Here is a 14,168-nt window from a genome sequence, read left to right as displayed (position 1 = left end):
CTGACTAGCAATATGTTCCCATTATTCTTGGGAATATAAGGACCACAAAAGATGGAATAGATAGAGAAGGTGGTAGCACCTGAGAGTAGACAAGAGGGCAATAGAAATATATCAGAGAAAACTGAGGGAATCAGTGAAAATCCTATGTAATAAAAGCGTAGTATACAAATTGTCCCCTCAACTGGAAGTTTGACCTGCGGGCGGGGCTGGCCAGGGGAAGGGAGGGAGGCCCTGGCCAGCGGCAGGAGGTTGGGAGAAGGTAAGAGGCCCGGGCGGGCAGCCACTAGGGACCCTACATGCACTGGGCCTCTAGTGTAATATAAAGAACTGATCTGAAGCAATGTGGAAGACGAGGAAGTCTGAACCCTCAGAAGACTGTTATGGATTCTCCAATTCCCCATATAACTGTTATACATCTGTTCCTGGAAAGATAATCAACTCTGGGATTACTAATTATATTACTTTAAATTTAATTATGCTACTTCAAATGTAATTATATTTCTTAAATGTCATTGTCAGAGTTTGGTATGGAAGAGTTTCAGTAAGATAGTGGTTATTTCTTCTAACAAGAATTCACTAGTATAGTAATCTAGGCATGCTTTTTTTTTTTTCCTTTTTTTAATCATTATTGTTGAAAATATTACATATGTCCTCTTTCCCCCATTGACCTCTCCTAGCCTTTCCTCCTGACCTGAGGCCTTCACCACCCTTGTGTCTGTGTCCATAGGTTATGCATATATGCATACAAATTCATTGGTAGCTCTCTTCCCATCCACCCACCCTCCCCTGCCTTCCCTCTGAGGTTTGACAGTCTGTTCAATGCTTCTATGTCTCTGGATATATTTCTGTTTATCAGTTTTATGTTGTTCATTAGATTCCATATATGAGTGAGATCATGTGATACTTATCTTTCTCTGATTTGCTTATTTTGCTTAGCATAATACTCTCCAGGTCCATCCATGCTGTTGCAAATGGTAGGAGTTCTTTCTTTTTTACAGCTGTGAAGTATTCCATTGTTTGCATGTACCACAGATTTTTAATCCACTCATTTGCTGATGGGCACTTAGGCTGTTTCTAAATCTTACCTATTGTAAATTGTACTGCTATGAACATAGGGGTGCATAAATTCTATCTGATTGGTATTTCTAATTTCTTAGGATTTATTCCTATAAGTGGCATCAGTGGGTCAAATGGGAGTTCCATTTCTAATTTTTTGAGGAAACTCGATACTGTTTTCCACAGTGGCTGCACCAGTGCATTCTCACCAGCAGTGTACGAGGGTTCCAACATCCTCGCCAACACTTATTTGTTGATGATAGCCATCTGACAGGTGTGAGGTTGTATTGCATTGTCGTTTTGATTTGCATCTCTGATTAGTGATTTTGAGTATTTTTTCATATGCCTTTTGGCCTTCTGTCTATCCACATTGGAGAAGTGTCTATTTAGGTCCTTTGCCCATTTTTTAATGGATTGGTTATCTTCCTTTTAAAAAGTTGTCTGAGTTCCCTTAAATTTTGGAGACTAACCACTTATCAGATGTATTATTGGCAAATATATTCTCCCATGCAGTGGGATCTCTTGTTATTTTGTTGATGGTTCCTTTTGCTGTGTAGAAGCTTTTTATTTTGACATAGTCCCATTTGCTTATTTTCTCTTTAGTTTCCATTGTCCTAGGAGATGTATCGGTACACATATTGCTATGAGAGGTGTCCGTGATTTTGAATAGGTATGGTTTCCTTTGTAAAATAATTTAAATAATGGATTCAATTTCTTTAATAGATAAAAATAATATTCAAATATTCTGTTTCTTCATGTGCCTCTTCTGGTAAAATGTGTTTAATGTGTTAATTTGATCAAAGGTTTCAAATATGTCTGCATAAGTTGTTCATAAAATCTTATGATTTTAAGAACTGTAGCATCTGTAGAGAAATGACCTAATATTGGTAATTCGTGTTCTATTTCTTATTTGGTCAGCATTATTAGAGGGCTATTCATTTTACTGTTCTTTTCAAAGAACAACATTTAGCTTTGTTAGTATTACCTATCGTGTTGTCTCTTCCTTTCATTTCTACTTTTTATAATTTCTTTCCTTCAACTTTGGGTTTAATTTGCTGTTCTCTTCCTAATTTCTTTAGATGGATATTTAGATAAGTGACTTCTGACTTTTTAATTTCTGGCATCTACATTTTAGGCTGTAAATTTCCCATCAATAATAACTTTAGCTAAGTCACATATATTTTGATATATTGTATCTTCATTATTCTGTTGCAAATATGTTCTAATTTTCATTGGGCTTTCTCTTTTGATACAGTAGATTATAAAAAATGTATTTTAAGGGATTTGTTAGTTACTGTTTTAGAACCCATTTCATCCTTCATTCTACTGTGGTCAAATATCAAATAACGTATTCTGAATGAAATTAATTGACTTGCTTTACGGTTCACTGTGTGATCTATTTTGATAAAAGTTCAATGTGACCTTGAGAAATTTTTTTTTTGTTAATCTTGACCCAAGCATAGGTATTTTTCCATCAATTTTTAGAGAGAGTGGAAGGGGAGGTAAAGGTAGGGGGAGAGAGAGAAACATCGATGTGTGAGAAACACATTGATTGATTAGCTTCCACAGGCACCCTGATCGGGGCCTGGGTTCAAACCTGTAACCCAGGTTCATGCCCTTGATGGGGAATTAAACCCATGACCCTTCATTGCATAGGCTGATGCTCTAACCACTTAAAAACCCAGACACAGCAAAAAAATATTTTTTTAAAATTGATTTTTAAAGAGAGAGAGGGGGGCAGGAAATGAGAAAGAGAAACATCAATTTTTTGTCCTACTTATTTATTCATTCATTGGTTGATCCTTGCATTCAGCCTGACCTGGGATAGAACCTACAACCTTGGTGTATAAGGAATTGGAATTATGGCTAAACTAGTGGCCTGGTACGCGAAATTCGTGCACATTAAAAGGGAATTAATTAGAGAAAATATTTAAATATTGCTATTTGCCCTTTCTCTATAATGAAAGTGTCAGAGATAAAAGAAAATTAGTAAAATGTATATGGAAATCTCCCTCCTGTCAGAGTCTGGGGCATGCTACGGGACCCAGAATCAAGTCCCCGTCCACCTGCGTGCGCCTTGAAATTGCATGAGACTCAGACCCAGCCAGCCTTACCCCTATTGAGTGAGACCCAGACCCAGCCGGGCCTACCCGTCAAGCCCTGCCCGGTAGGGGCGCAGCCTCAGATCTCCCGGCCTGGTGCGGGGTCAGAGGTGCAGCCTCAGGTCCCCCATCAAGCCCTGCCAGGTCGGGGGGCACAGCCTCAGGTCACCTGTCAAGCCCTGCCAGGCGGCGGGTGCAGCCTCAGGTTCCCCATCAAGCCCCGCTGGGTGGAGGGCGCAGCCTGAAGTCCCTCGTCAAGCCCCGCCAGGTGGGGGGACGCGGCCTGAGGTCCCCCGCCCCGGCCAGGCACCACGCAGCCTCAGGTCTCTGCTGATCAGTCATTATGGTGTCACAATGTGACGACCATATTAGCCTTTTATTATTATGATGTGTTTTGAATGTGAATATAATTTACAAAATAAGTAAAACACCACTGAATAAAAGTAGTTTTTGACTGATTCAAATTAGAAGCTAGTCTGATTTTTAGGATCCTTAAAAATCCATATCCTTCCAGATAGGACCAAATATAAAGGCTTTGAATTCATTCATGCTCCAACGTATGTCAATTCTATGATACAGAAACACATATTAAAAGCAATACTAAAGTGAAGTATAATTTCAATTAGCCAAAAAATTTGCTGGTGAAATTGTGGTGAAAATAACATGCTCATGTATTGATGGTGGCATAAAAAATTAGTATAACCTTTTAGAAAAATAAGATAGCTACTGTAAAGAGAACTACACAATGCCCATAATTTTTGAACCAATATCCCACTCTGTGGGGCGTGGCTACAGTGTTTTGGCCAGGTTCAAGCCTCGGACTAATCAAAGGACAGGGTCCTCTCATTGCCACATGAAAGTCCCAGCTGGAGGGCAGGGCCCTCCGAGCACAATTATAGCCAACAGCTATAGTTGTAAGCTTGAACCTATGGTCCGAACACGTGGCCCCACGTGCCTTGTGATAGAGTTCGGGTGCATGTAGTTGAGTGGGGATGAAACTCACGAGAATGCTGTAAACAGCTTGATCACGCCCCTACTTTGCCTCATGGCATCTGCTATAAAATAAAGATATGGCTTGTGGGTGCTGTCGTTGTCTCCTCATCATGGAGGCAGCATCCCACTGAGACCCAGCTATTATTCTCTTGTTTGTCTTTCCTTAATCCTTTCACGCCCCCCCCCCCCCCCCCCCCCCGCCCACTCGGGATCACCCTTGGTCGTGCTGGCATGGCACAAATGGCACCCGAACAGGAACTGAGTTCTGGGACCAGGGCCTGAGTTTTGGCCATAAGAAGTGACATCCAAGCAGGCCCCTTTGGCCGTAACAAGTGGCGTCGGAACAGGCCTGAGTTCGGGGGAATTTAAAAAGTGGTCAGGTGAAAGGAGACTCCAAGGTGCGCGCAGAGAGTAAGCTTAAAAAACAAAAGTAGCCAAAACTGGTTTGGCTCAGTGGATAGAGCGTCAGCCTGCGGACTGAAGGGTCCTGGGTTCGATTCCGGTCAAGGGCATGTACCAGGGTTGCTGGCACATCCCCAGTGAGATGTGCAGGAGGCAGCTGATCGATGTTTCTCATCGATGTTTCTGACTATCTCTCTCCCTTCCTCTCTGTAAAAAAAATCAATAAAAATATATTTAAAAAAAAAGTAAGAAAATAAGAAGTTAAGCTTAAAAAGCAAAAGTAATAAGGCCAAAAAACAAAAATAAGGTAGGGAGCCAAAGTGTGGTAATATTAGCTCAGTGTAAAACTTGGGAAATTCAGTATCCCAGGAAGGGGATCACGTGGTAAGAAATAAGCTGTAGAAGCGGTAGACATTAGGAAATAAGCTGTAAGAAGTAAATGGTAGAAAGTAAGTGGCAGGAAATAAGGGGAAGAAAATAAGAAGTAATTAGGAGGTACAAAATAAGGTAGAAACCTGCTAGGTTTTGTCTAAGCTACTGTAATGTAAAAAATGGCTGTGGTCGATGTTGTTTAAGGAAGTAATTTTTATTTTAGACATAGATTGTAAGCTCTTGCAGCAGTTGCATTGTTTCTAGGCTTTGGTTATCTTTGCTTGTGTGACCTGATAGCTCCCTGGAACTTTGGGTCTGTGTGAAAAGCCAGACTCAGAATTGGAAGTCTCCAGCTCTGCAGGACCGAGGGTTGCTCGTTTCCATGCAACAGCGGCTAAGGAAAGAAGCTGTGAAGGGTCCAGACTTCCACCTGTGTGGACGAGGCTGATATGACTGGGACTGGTGCGGACTCAGTGTCAGGGTCAACTGTCCAAACAGCCTGATCCAGGGGACTAGTTTTGCATCAATGACATCTTTGTATCAGTGGCATCTTACTACGCTAGTGACAGAGATATCAGAATGGAGTCAGCTGAAGAAGATGGTGACAGAGGTCAAACAGATGTTGGAAAAGCAAATGGAAGCTATGCTAGCATTGGTGAACTGTCAGTTTTCTGTAAAATCTTGCAGAGCTAAATCTAAGGACTTTGAGTAAGATATTCTGAAAATGTTAACATGTTTGTAGTTTGATTTTGCATTGGTATTGCTTTGTTTTTAGCCAGAGTTTTGTTCTCTTGTTAACATTGCTGTGTTTATGGTTTTGTTAACAGCCAGGAGTTTGTTCTGATGTTTTGATGATGCTGAATAATTTGTTTAGAGTTTTTTGGATAATGTAAATGGGCGTGTTTAAAAACAAAAGTAAAGGGGGACCACTCATAACACATTACCATAAAAAATAATTCAAATGAGGAAAATAGCTATAGTTTTATTTAATAGTGCCTGGTACATAAAAGGCACTCAAGTATTTCTTCAAATGAATACCTTTATTTGCAGTTCTTCAAATTACTACCCTTGGTTCCTTTCCTTTAAGATTTATCTATTTTTTGCCCTAGCTGGTTTGGCTCAGTGGATAGAATGTCAGCTGTGGACTGAAGGGTCCCAGGTTCAATTCTGGTCAAGGGCACATTCCCAGGTTGTGGGCTCAATCCCCAGTAGGGGAAATGCAGGAGGCAGCCGATTAATTATTCTTTCTTAACATTGATGTTTTTTTTCTCTCTCCCCCTTCCTGTCTGAAATCAATAAAAATATATATCTATTTTTTAAAAGTTTACCTATTTTCATCATCTGCAGTTCATTTTAGAATCAAACTTTGTCTAGTCTCTGTTGTACCATCTTCTTCAGTAATTTCACTGTTAACTGCTATCAGATTCCCTTACCTTATTCTTTACTCTTTGAACTCAGTTGACTGTCACACAGAAACTAATTTGACCATATATTATATCCTTGACATAATTAAAAAAAAATCTGAGGCTTCCTTCAAGATTCTAAGATGTCCTCCTTTGCAACACCTTTCTAATCTAAACATTCATCTCATTGCTTGCTTCATTAAGACAAAATAGCCAGAAACCTTCACATCTATCCTCACCTGATCCTCAACTTACCTCTAGTCCTGTACCTAGACACTTACATTTCCTTCTAGGATCTGAGGAAGAATTACTGCCTTCTTGCTTTCATATATCTTGCTTCCTTCTTTAGCCTCATCCAAATATTTCCATTCAAGTTTAAATGTAACCCCCTTTTTTGAATTCACATACCACAAATTTCACCTCTTTTTAGGGTATTTGTGTGTGTTTTTTTTAGTATATTGCTATACAATGTATTTTAGTATCAAGTTTCTGCAACCATCACCATTATCTAATGCTAGAACATTTTCATCACCCCTAAAAGAAATCCCATACCCATTAGCAGTCACTCTCCATTCCCATACCCTGGCGACCACTAATACTTTTTGTCTCTGTGAGGTGAATGTTCAGACTAGAAGGGTGATGATAAAGGAGAAGGATATCTTAGAATCTTGAAGGAAACTTCAGCTTTATTTTCAATTAGGACAAGAATATAGTATTCTAGACATCTCATATATGAAATGATGCAGTATGTGGCCTTTTGTGTCTTGCTTCTTTCTCTTTAGTGTAATATTTCCAAGGTTCACCCATGTTATAGCCTGTATCACTACTTCATTGCTTATTCCATTGTATGATTGTGCTTTTTATTTATTCATTCATTAATTGATGAACATTTGGGTTTATTTCTAAATTTTGGATCTTATGAATAATTCTGCTATAAACATTCATGTAAAAAATTTTGTGTGAATATATTTCCAATTCTCCTGAGTTTATATACCTAGGAGTGGAATTGCAAGTTAATTATCTCTTGATATTCAAATCTATTGTTTCTCAGTTCAGATAGCCTGGGATATCTCTCACAATGCAAACAACTCTATACTGACATTGACAACCACCTTCACTCAAATACCTGCAGTCTTCAGAGTCTGCACAAATTAATTACAACTTCTTTCCAATTAAACTGAGGGCAGGGATCAGTTCTCATAGTTCAGCTCATATGTAGGTGGTTAATATATGCTCATCGACATACTGACACCCTGAGATACCCACAAATGAAAAAATGATGACTTATTCACTCTTTCACTTGATATTTGAGTCTGTATTTTATGCTTAATGTTGGGCATAAATAATGGATAAAACTTATTGATTAGTTTTATCTTACCCCAAGTGCCAGTTCAACTCCACAAATACTTACTGAATATTTATGATTTGAATGGCATTGGGCCAGGTATGACAGGAGACACAAATAGGACTGAGATAGAGTCTGAATCCTTTTATGGTAGTGCATAAACTCTATATACAATAACAATGACAAAAACAAACAACAACAATAGTGACAGCACTATATAGTAAATCCCATAAGAAAAGAACAAAATGGAGGGTCAATGAACAGAGCATATATGGTTGAGAGAGTGGAAAGAGAAGACAGACATCAGGAAATATTTCTTCAAGTTGAAGGTGGCACTTGAGAAAGGGGCCCAAAGAAAGTTGCATTTTGATAGAGATTCTTGGGAAAAGAGAAAGTTTTTCAGGCAGAAAATAGAATAAACAAAGATAGAAAAGACTGGATACAGAACTGAATTTCTTTTTTCAGAAACCAATCAGTTAGGGATACGTAAGTAGGTAATTAGAGATATGGTCATATTGTGAAAGACATTAAATAATAGGCTTAGCATTAGAAGAATGGTTTAAATATCTTCCTATAATAATTCAAATTACTTTGGCGACTCCTCACCAAACCATTTCTTAAAACTTTCCTATTTTGTATATTTTCTAAAGTGACCACTGAAATTAATGCTATCTCATTTCCACAAGAAACTAAAAATTTTGACAGTTAAGTGAGCATGTTGTTAGGAAGAACAGAAGAATTTCAATAGTCCTAGTATGTACTGTATCCCATACTTCTGGGAATATGTAAGGCTTAATATGTAGGCAAATCCCAATAGCCAGAATAGCAGAAGTAAGACTGAGAGGAAAATGGTAGCATTCATTATGCTCCTTATTCCAGGCATTGTGGTAGGTGTTTTATATAATATCCTTGATTTACTGAATAAGTCCATTCAGGTTTATGGCAACTGAGGCTCAGGTAGGTCAAGTAAGTTGCTCAAGGTTGCCGAGCTAGTAAGCTTAGATAGTAAAATGTCGACACCAGTTTTGAACCAAGGCCAGCCTGATTCCACATTTTCCCCAGTATTCACTTTGATTTGTTTTTACCACACAAATAATTCTAGGGTGGTAGGATTACCACACATGTGTCAATGAAAAGGGCTGAATATTTAACACATAGGTTTATAAGGTCTGGAGAAAAACTAGGCTGAAATATTCAAAACTGGGTTTAAAATGGCTTAATAGATCAACACCAAGAGAGAGCAAGGTTAGGGCAGCTTCTTGACTCAATTTGAAAAATGATCATACCATAGACCATACTTAGGAATACCAAGGGAGCAAAATTCCAGTTTTAATTTGGAAATTAGAGTAAACTTCAAGAGAATTTGGATATTTGTCTGTATTTACTTATGTATTATTCTAAGTCCTTAGAACAGTGATTAGCACATAATACGCAGTCAATAAACTTTTCCTACATAACAAAAGCCTATTATGCTAAGTGACTGGTCGTCCAGTTATCCGTTCAACCAATCAAAGCGTAATACGCTAATGATATGCTAAGGGTGCTCAACTGCTTGCTATGACATGCACTGACCACCAGTGGGCAGATACTCTGACTGGTAGGTTAGCTTGCTGCTGGCGTTTGGTCAATCAGGACTGAGTGAGTGGGGCTAGACATGCCCTGGCGTCCTCCCTAGGCTGGCCAACCTCCTGCATCCCTCCCGGGCCCCTATCGTGCACCCATGGGGTCCCTCAGCCTGGCTTGCATCCTCTCGCAATCTGGGACCCCTCAGGGGATGTCGGAGAGCCAGTTTTGGCCCGATCCCACAGGCCAGGCCGAGGGACCCCAAGGGTGCACGAATTCGTTTACCGGGCCTCTAGTGTTGAAATAATGGAAAAGTCATGTAAGGGACAGTAGTGGAGTAAATTTGAAAAAACACTCAAATTGTTAGGATATACTCTTTAACACTGGACCTCATGGCAAAAACTACTAAAACAATAAACAAATAGCAATAGCTGTAAAACATTAGCATGACTTTATAAAGAATGGTGAGAAAAGAATAAAAAGACACTTTTTCTAGCACTCTGTGGTTAATGGTTAATCAAATTTCAGTGTGATGGAATCCAGAATTTTGACTTACTGTTTTAATATTTCAAACTGTTGTGACCAGTGTATTCAATGACTACTTTTGGAAAAGAAAATGATTATCTAATCTAAATACTCTAAAAAATGCACAATGAAATGAATAAAAAATCTCAAATTATTAACTCTAAGATAACAAGAGCAATGGAATGAAAAATCTCAAATTTATTAACTGTAAGATAATAAGAGCACACTTACAGAAGCATTTTTCTAATTTTGATAGTATGTTTCTATTAAAACATGCAATGAAAATTTCAATAAAAAATATTTAAAAAGAAGCCTTTGGAAGATAGTAAATCTCTCCATAGGAACACTTTCCCATGGACTTACCTCATATTTTCATAAGCTTTCCTAATATTTATCTGATGGAAACAATAAATAACTGCCACTTATCAAGTCTTTCAGCTGCAGCAATTTTTATTTATGTGCATTGCTTCCATGGAATAGCATAGAAACTAATTTAAAAAACTCCTTTGCTTCCCAAAGACAGTTTCCAAAAGGTAATATCAATGTATCTCAATCAAAATTTTAATATCTTTCTCTATCTTTTCAAGTCAGCTCCATAATCTTTACTTACTTCAATAATCCTAACACTATAGTTTACTTTGTCAGAATGATCATATATTACACTAATAAAGAAGAGAGTGAACACATTCCCTCTAATCAATTTGTTAATACTTGCTTGAGGCAGTCTACATGCCCCTAACCTTATAAATAACAGACATTATTTTGTCTCACCTTTTCAACCACTGCAGAAATTTTGTAGTCTTTAAAAAGATAATTCATTGATTTTAGGGTCTGAGATCCTTTATATTTACAGAAGGCTAAAACATATATTTTTTTCCTTTTACTGTAACATTTAGTTTAAAACATATTTTTCTAATAAACTCTAAACCAAATAAGTTTTTAAAGGAACTAGAATTAAAATAATTGCAAATTCTAAGGATAAATTAGGTAAGAATCCAAAAGGAGAATATACACAGGCTTTATTCTTTTAAAAATTCTTGAAAGACATTACAGTTCATTTGACAGATATTCTAAAATTACTAAAGTTGTTGAGATTTCTAAGCTCTATATTGATTGATTCCTTCAGTACACATCCATACACTCAAGTATTGTGGTACTTGAAAATAGAAGCCATGGGATCAAAACTGTTTAGTGTTTATTACCACTTTGCATATAGTTTCTTATGAAACAATGAGAATACAGGAAAAATAGATGTATTCACCTTTTGTCCTTTGTAAGCCAATCCCCCCGCCCTTAAAATCTGAGCTGAATCTCATCCTTGTACCATGCTTTGAAACTAGATATCATTTTTGAATCTATCTGAATTTAATTAAATTACAAAAAGGAAAAATGTGCTAAAGTTTAACTTTCACAAAAACTATGTGTTACATGTAAGAATTTACATGAATAAGTTGTTCTTAGGTACAGGGCAGAATCTGTAGCCTAAAATCAACAAGACTAAGAATATAAGAGACCAATCATTTTAGTTAAGGTAATACCATGCAGGTGAGTACTTCAGTATGATACTTTCATTCAGGTAAAGCAGTGGTTCTCAACCTTGGCTGCACATTAGAATCACCTGGGAATCTTTTTAAAATCCTGATTTCTGGGCCTCAGCCTTCGGAAATTCTGTTTCTTTGTTACTAATGTTGTGGCCTCACTCCATAACAAAGAAACAAAATGAGAACCACTGATGTAAGATGAATATGCCTCATAATTTATGTAAAATATCGAGTGCTGTAATAAGCCATAGCTACAGAGTTCCTGTAGCATGCCAAGATAGTGACACACACCTCATTAGGTGAGCGCTGGACTGTAAAGAGCAGAGGTGGGCAATTATAAGTCACACAAGAAAGTGTGTCATCTTGCAGAGATGAATAGATAATTTTAACAAGGGGTTTAGAATTCTTTTAAGAACGCATTAAGAAAAATTTTGTCGAGGAGGAAATATTCCATCTTGCATGCTGAAATAAACCTCACATAAATTTTGACTGGAGGGTGGAACATTAGCAACACAAACAGGTTTAATAACCAAACTTTTCACATAAGACATAATCCCCCCAAATTGAAAACATAGTCTGTGCAAATGGCACCAAGTATCACCTTTTCAAGCCCTTGCCGCTACAGGTTGTGGGTAGGACACCCTACCATCACTTTAACCCTACAGGAAGTGAGTTATGTTTCCTCCTCCCCGGAGGACTGCCTTCCTCCCCTCCCCCAACCGGAAGTGAGAGGCCTCCATTCAATCAACTTCAAACCAAGACAAGCCAATTAACAACGGCAAAAGAGAGTGAAGGGCGCCTCCACTGTGGCCATCCCCAAACTCGCCTTGCTTACTGACCTGCTGACGATGGGGCTAGGCAGGAACCTGGAGCTAAAGAAAGTCCCCAGTACAGAGGACAATTCTCTGAGCCTCTCTCAATCGCATTCACTCTTCTCCGGCGTCTCACAGCTGGAGAAAAATTCCTCCGCAGTACTTTATTATGATGTCCTTTCTTTCCGTTTACCTTATCATCTTAAACACCTTTCCACAGGCAACTTCTGTTATCGCAATAACACTTAAAGTTGTTTCGGTGAGGAGAAAATGAAATACTATGCCCGACACCTTCAGAAAAATGAAGGGATTATTTTGTTCAAATGCGACGAAGGCCAACGTGGTTACGCAAGTGAGGCTCACTTTCGCGGAGGTTTCTGGGAGATGTAGTGTTTTTTAGTTGCTAAGGCCTGCAGGAAGTATTGGGGCTTGAATTGGCAATTACTGTATGCTGGCGTCCTTGAAAACCTAAATTATGTATTCCACCGCAGGCTGACCGAGGGGTTCTGGCACTGGCTCAATACCTCAGGAACTTATTTGAACCGAAATGTCCCTTCATCCCAACCTCCTGAGCCAAACAGGAGCTCTCTGGACCTCATTTTATTGAGGTAGGAACATGAGAGAGAGAGACACGATAACTCCTTCCGCGGGACTAAGTTGCCTACAGAGGGTCAAGGGCCGTGGGCGCGCGTACTCGCTCCTCCAGGAGCTCGCCTCCGAGCGCGCGCGCGGATGGGCGGTACTCGGAACTGCGCGGAGGCGGGCAGGCTGAGAGCGGCCGGCTGGACTCGGTGGGGGCCAGTAGTTACTTGTTAGAGTCAGTTGCTTTGGTGGCGGTGGTGGCCGCGGTGACCAAGAAGGGGACTGGCCCAACAGCGATGGTGGTCACCGCGGCAGCTTGTGCGTGCCTCAGGTAACGGTGGCAGGGCTGCCCGCGTCCCCTCCGTTCCCTTCTCTTGCTCCAACTCGTGGGACCTGCGTCGCCGCCCGCGGGATGAGAGCGCTGACCCGGGGGAATCCGGGCGCGGCGGCGCGGGGTCTGGGTAGCGCCGCCGCGGGAACTTGGGCGGCTGAACTGGTGCAGCCACTCCGGCTCAGGCCACCCCGGCGCCTCGCAGCCATCGGGGCCATGGCCCGCACTGCTTTCCCCTCCCCCTCCCTCCCCCTCCCCCTCCTCTTTCCCCCCTCCCCCTCCTCTTTCCCCCCTCCCCCTCCCCCTCCCCCTCCTCTGGCATCCCGGGTAGCTCGGTGCTCCCCAGAGGAGGGAAAGTTGGGACTTGGCGCCAAAGGACGCCCCCGGGCGCGGCTGCGAGGCTGCTGGAGAAAGTGAAGGCTGTAGGAGGCGGACTCCGAGAGCCCGGGGTAGGAAGTGCTCCTCTAGCTCCTGCTTAAGTCTACATAGATATTCCGCTCCAAATCTGAGAGCATCCGGCGCAGCCTCGCCAGCAACATCAGGACGAAACCCGGTGGTAGCTCTTTGCCTGTTCACTTCGGGCTGAGGCTTGTGAGCCCCGTAACCTGCGGGTTAGTTCGGTTGTTTGGGGATTTTGAGTGATTCTGTTGGTCATTTTGTTTCTCCTTTGCCTTTTGATTTATGAGTTCTTGCAACTTTCCATACCTCCTGCGAGGAGGACTTGACGTCTGACCGCCCCCCCCCCCGACCCCCCCCCCCCCCCCCCCGACCCCGCGCCCTCGTATTTTGCACCACCCTGCTGAGAGCATGATTTCGATTTTCGTCCCTTGGCGACTTAAAGACTACCCAGAGCAACAGGAAAGAGGAGCCCTCCCACCTTTAAATGCTACTTTCTTGCAATCCGTTGTTATTTTTAAGGTCCAAATGTAGAAATTTGAGAGTTGTGAAATGGAGTTATTGGAAGGCTGGCCGTGAGTTAAAGGAAAATTAGATTTCATCTTTATTGGCCTTGCTGTAGAAAACCTAATACATTTTTCTCTGCTTCTGTTTAAATGTAATAGTAGATATTGAATTAAATTTTTGGAGACTTGTATAAAAGGCTATTTTTTAGGTCATTGGATGATGTATGTCAATTGCTTTT

At 40.5% G+C, this 14,168-nt stretch overlaps 1 protein-coding gene across 2 annotated transcripts in view; it reads right to left on the bottom strand.

Annotated features, from left to right (window-relative positions):
- The window catches only part of HMG20A (high mobility group 20A), a 145,278-nt gene extending 132,827 nt beyond the window's left edge, over positions 1-12,451 (bottom strand). Inside the window, exon 1 of one of the 2 annotated variants that reach the window (XM_081084623.1) lies at positions 12,142-12,451. The gene's annotated coding sequence lies outside the window, so the exon portion shown is untranslated. The remainder of the gene's footprint in view (positions 1-12,141) is intronic. The other variant, XM_081084624.1, reaches the window with a different exon arrangement.
- Between the last annotated feature and the right edge of the window lie 1,717 nt (positions 12,452-14,168).

Source organism: Myotis nattereri (genome assembly GCF_964212035.1).
Source record: "Myotis nattereri genome assembly, chromosome: 1".
Taxonomy (NCBI): domain Eukaryota; kingdom Metazoa; phylum Chordata; class Mammalia; order Chiroptera; family Vespertilionidae; genus Myotis; species Myotis nattereri.
Note: the sequence above shows the minus strand (reverse complement) of the source record. Positions and strands in the feature narration are given on the sequence as shown.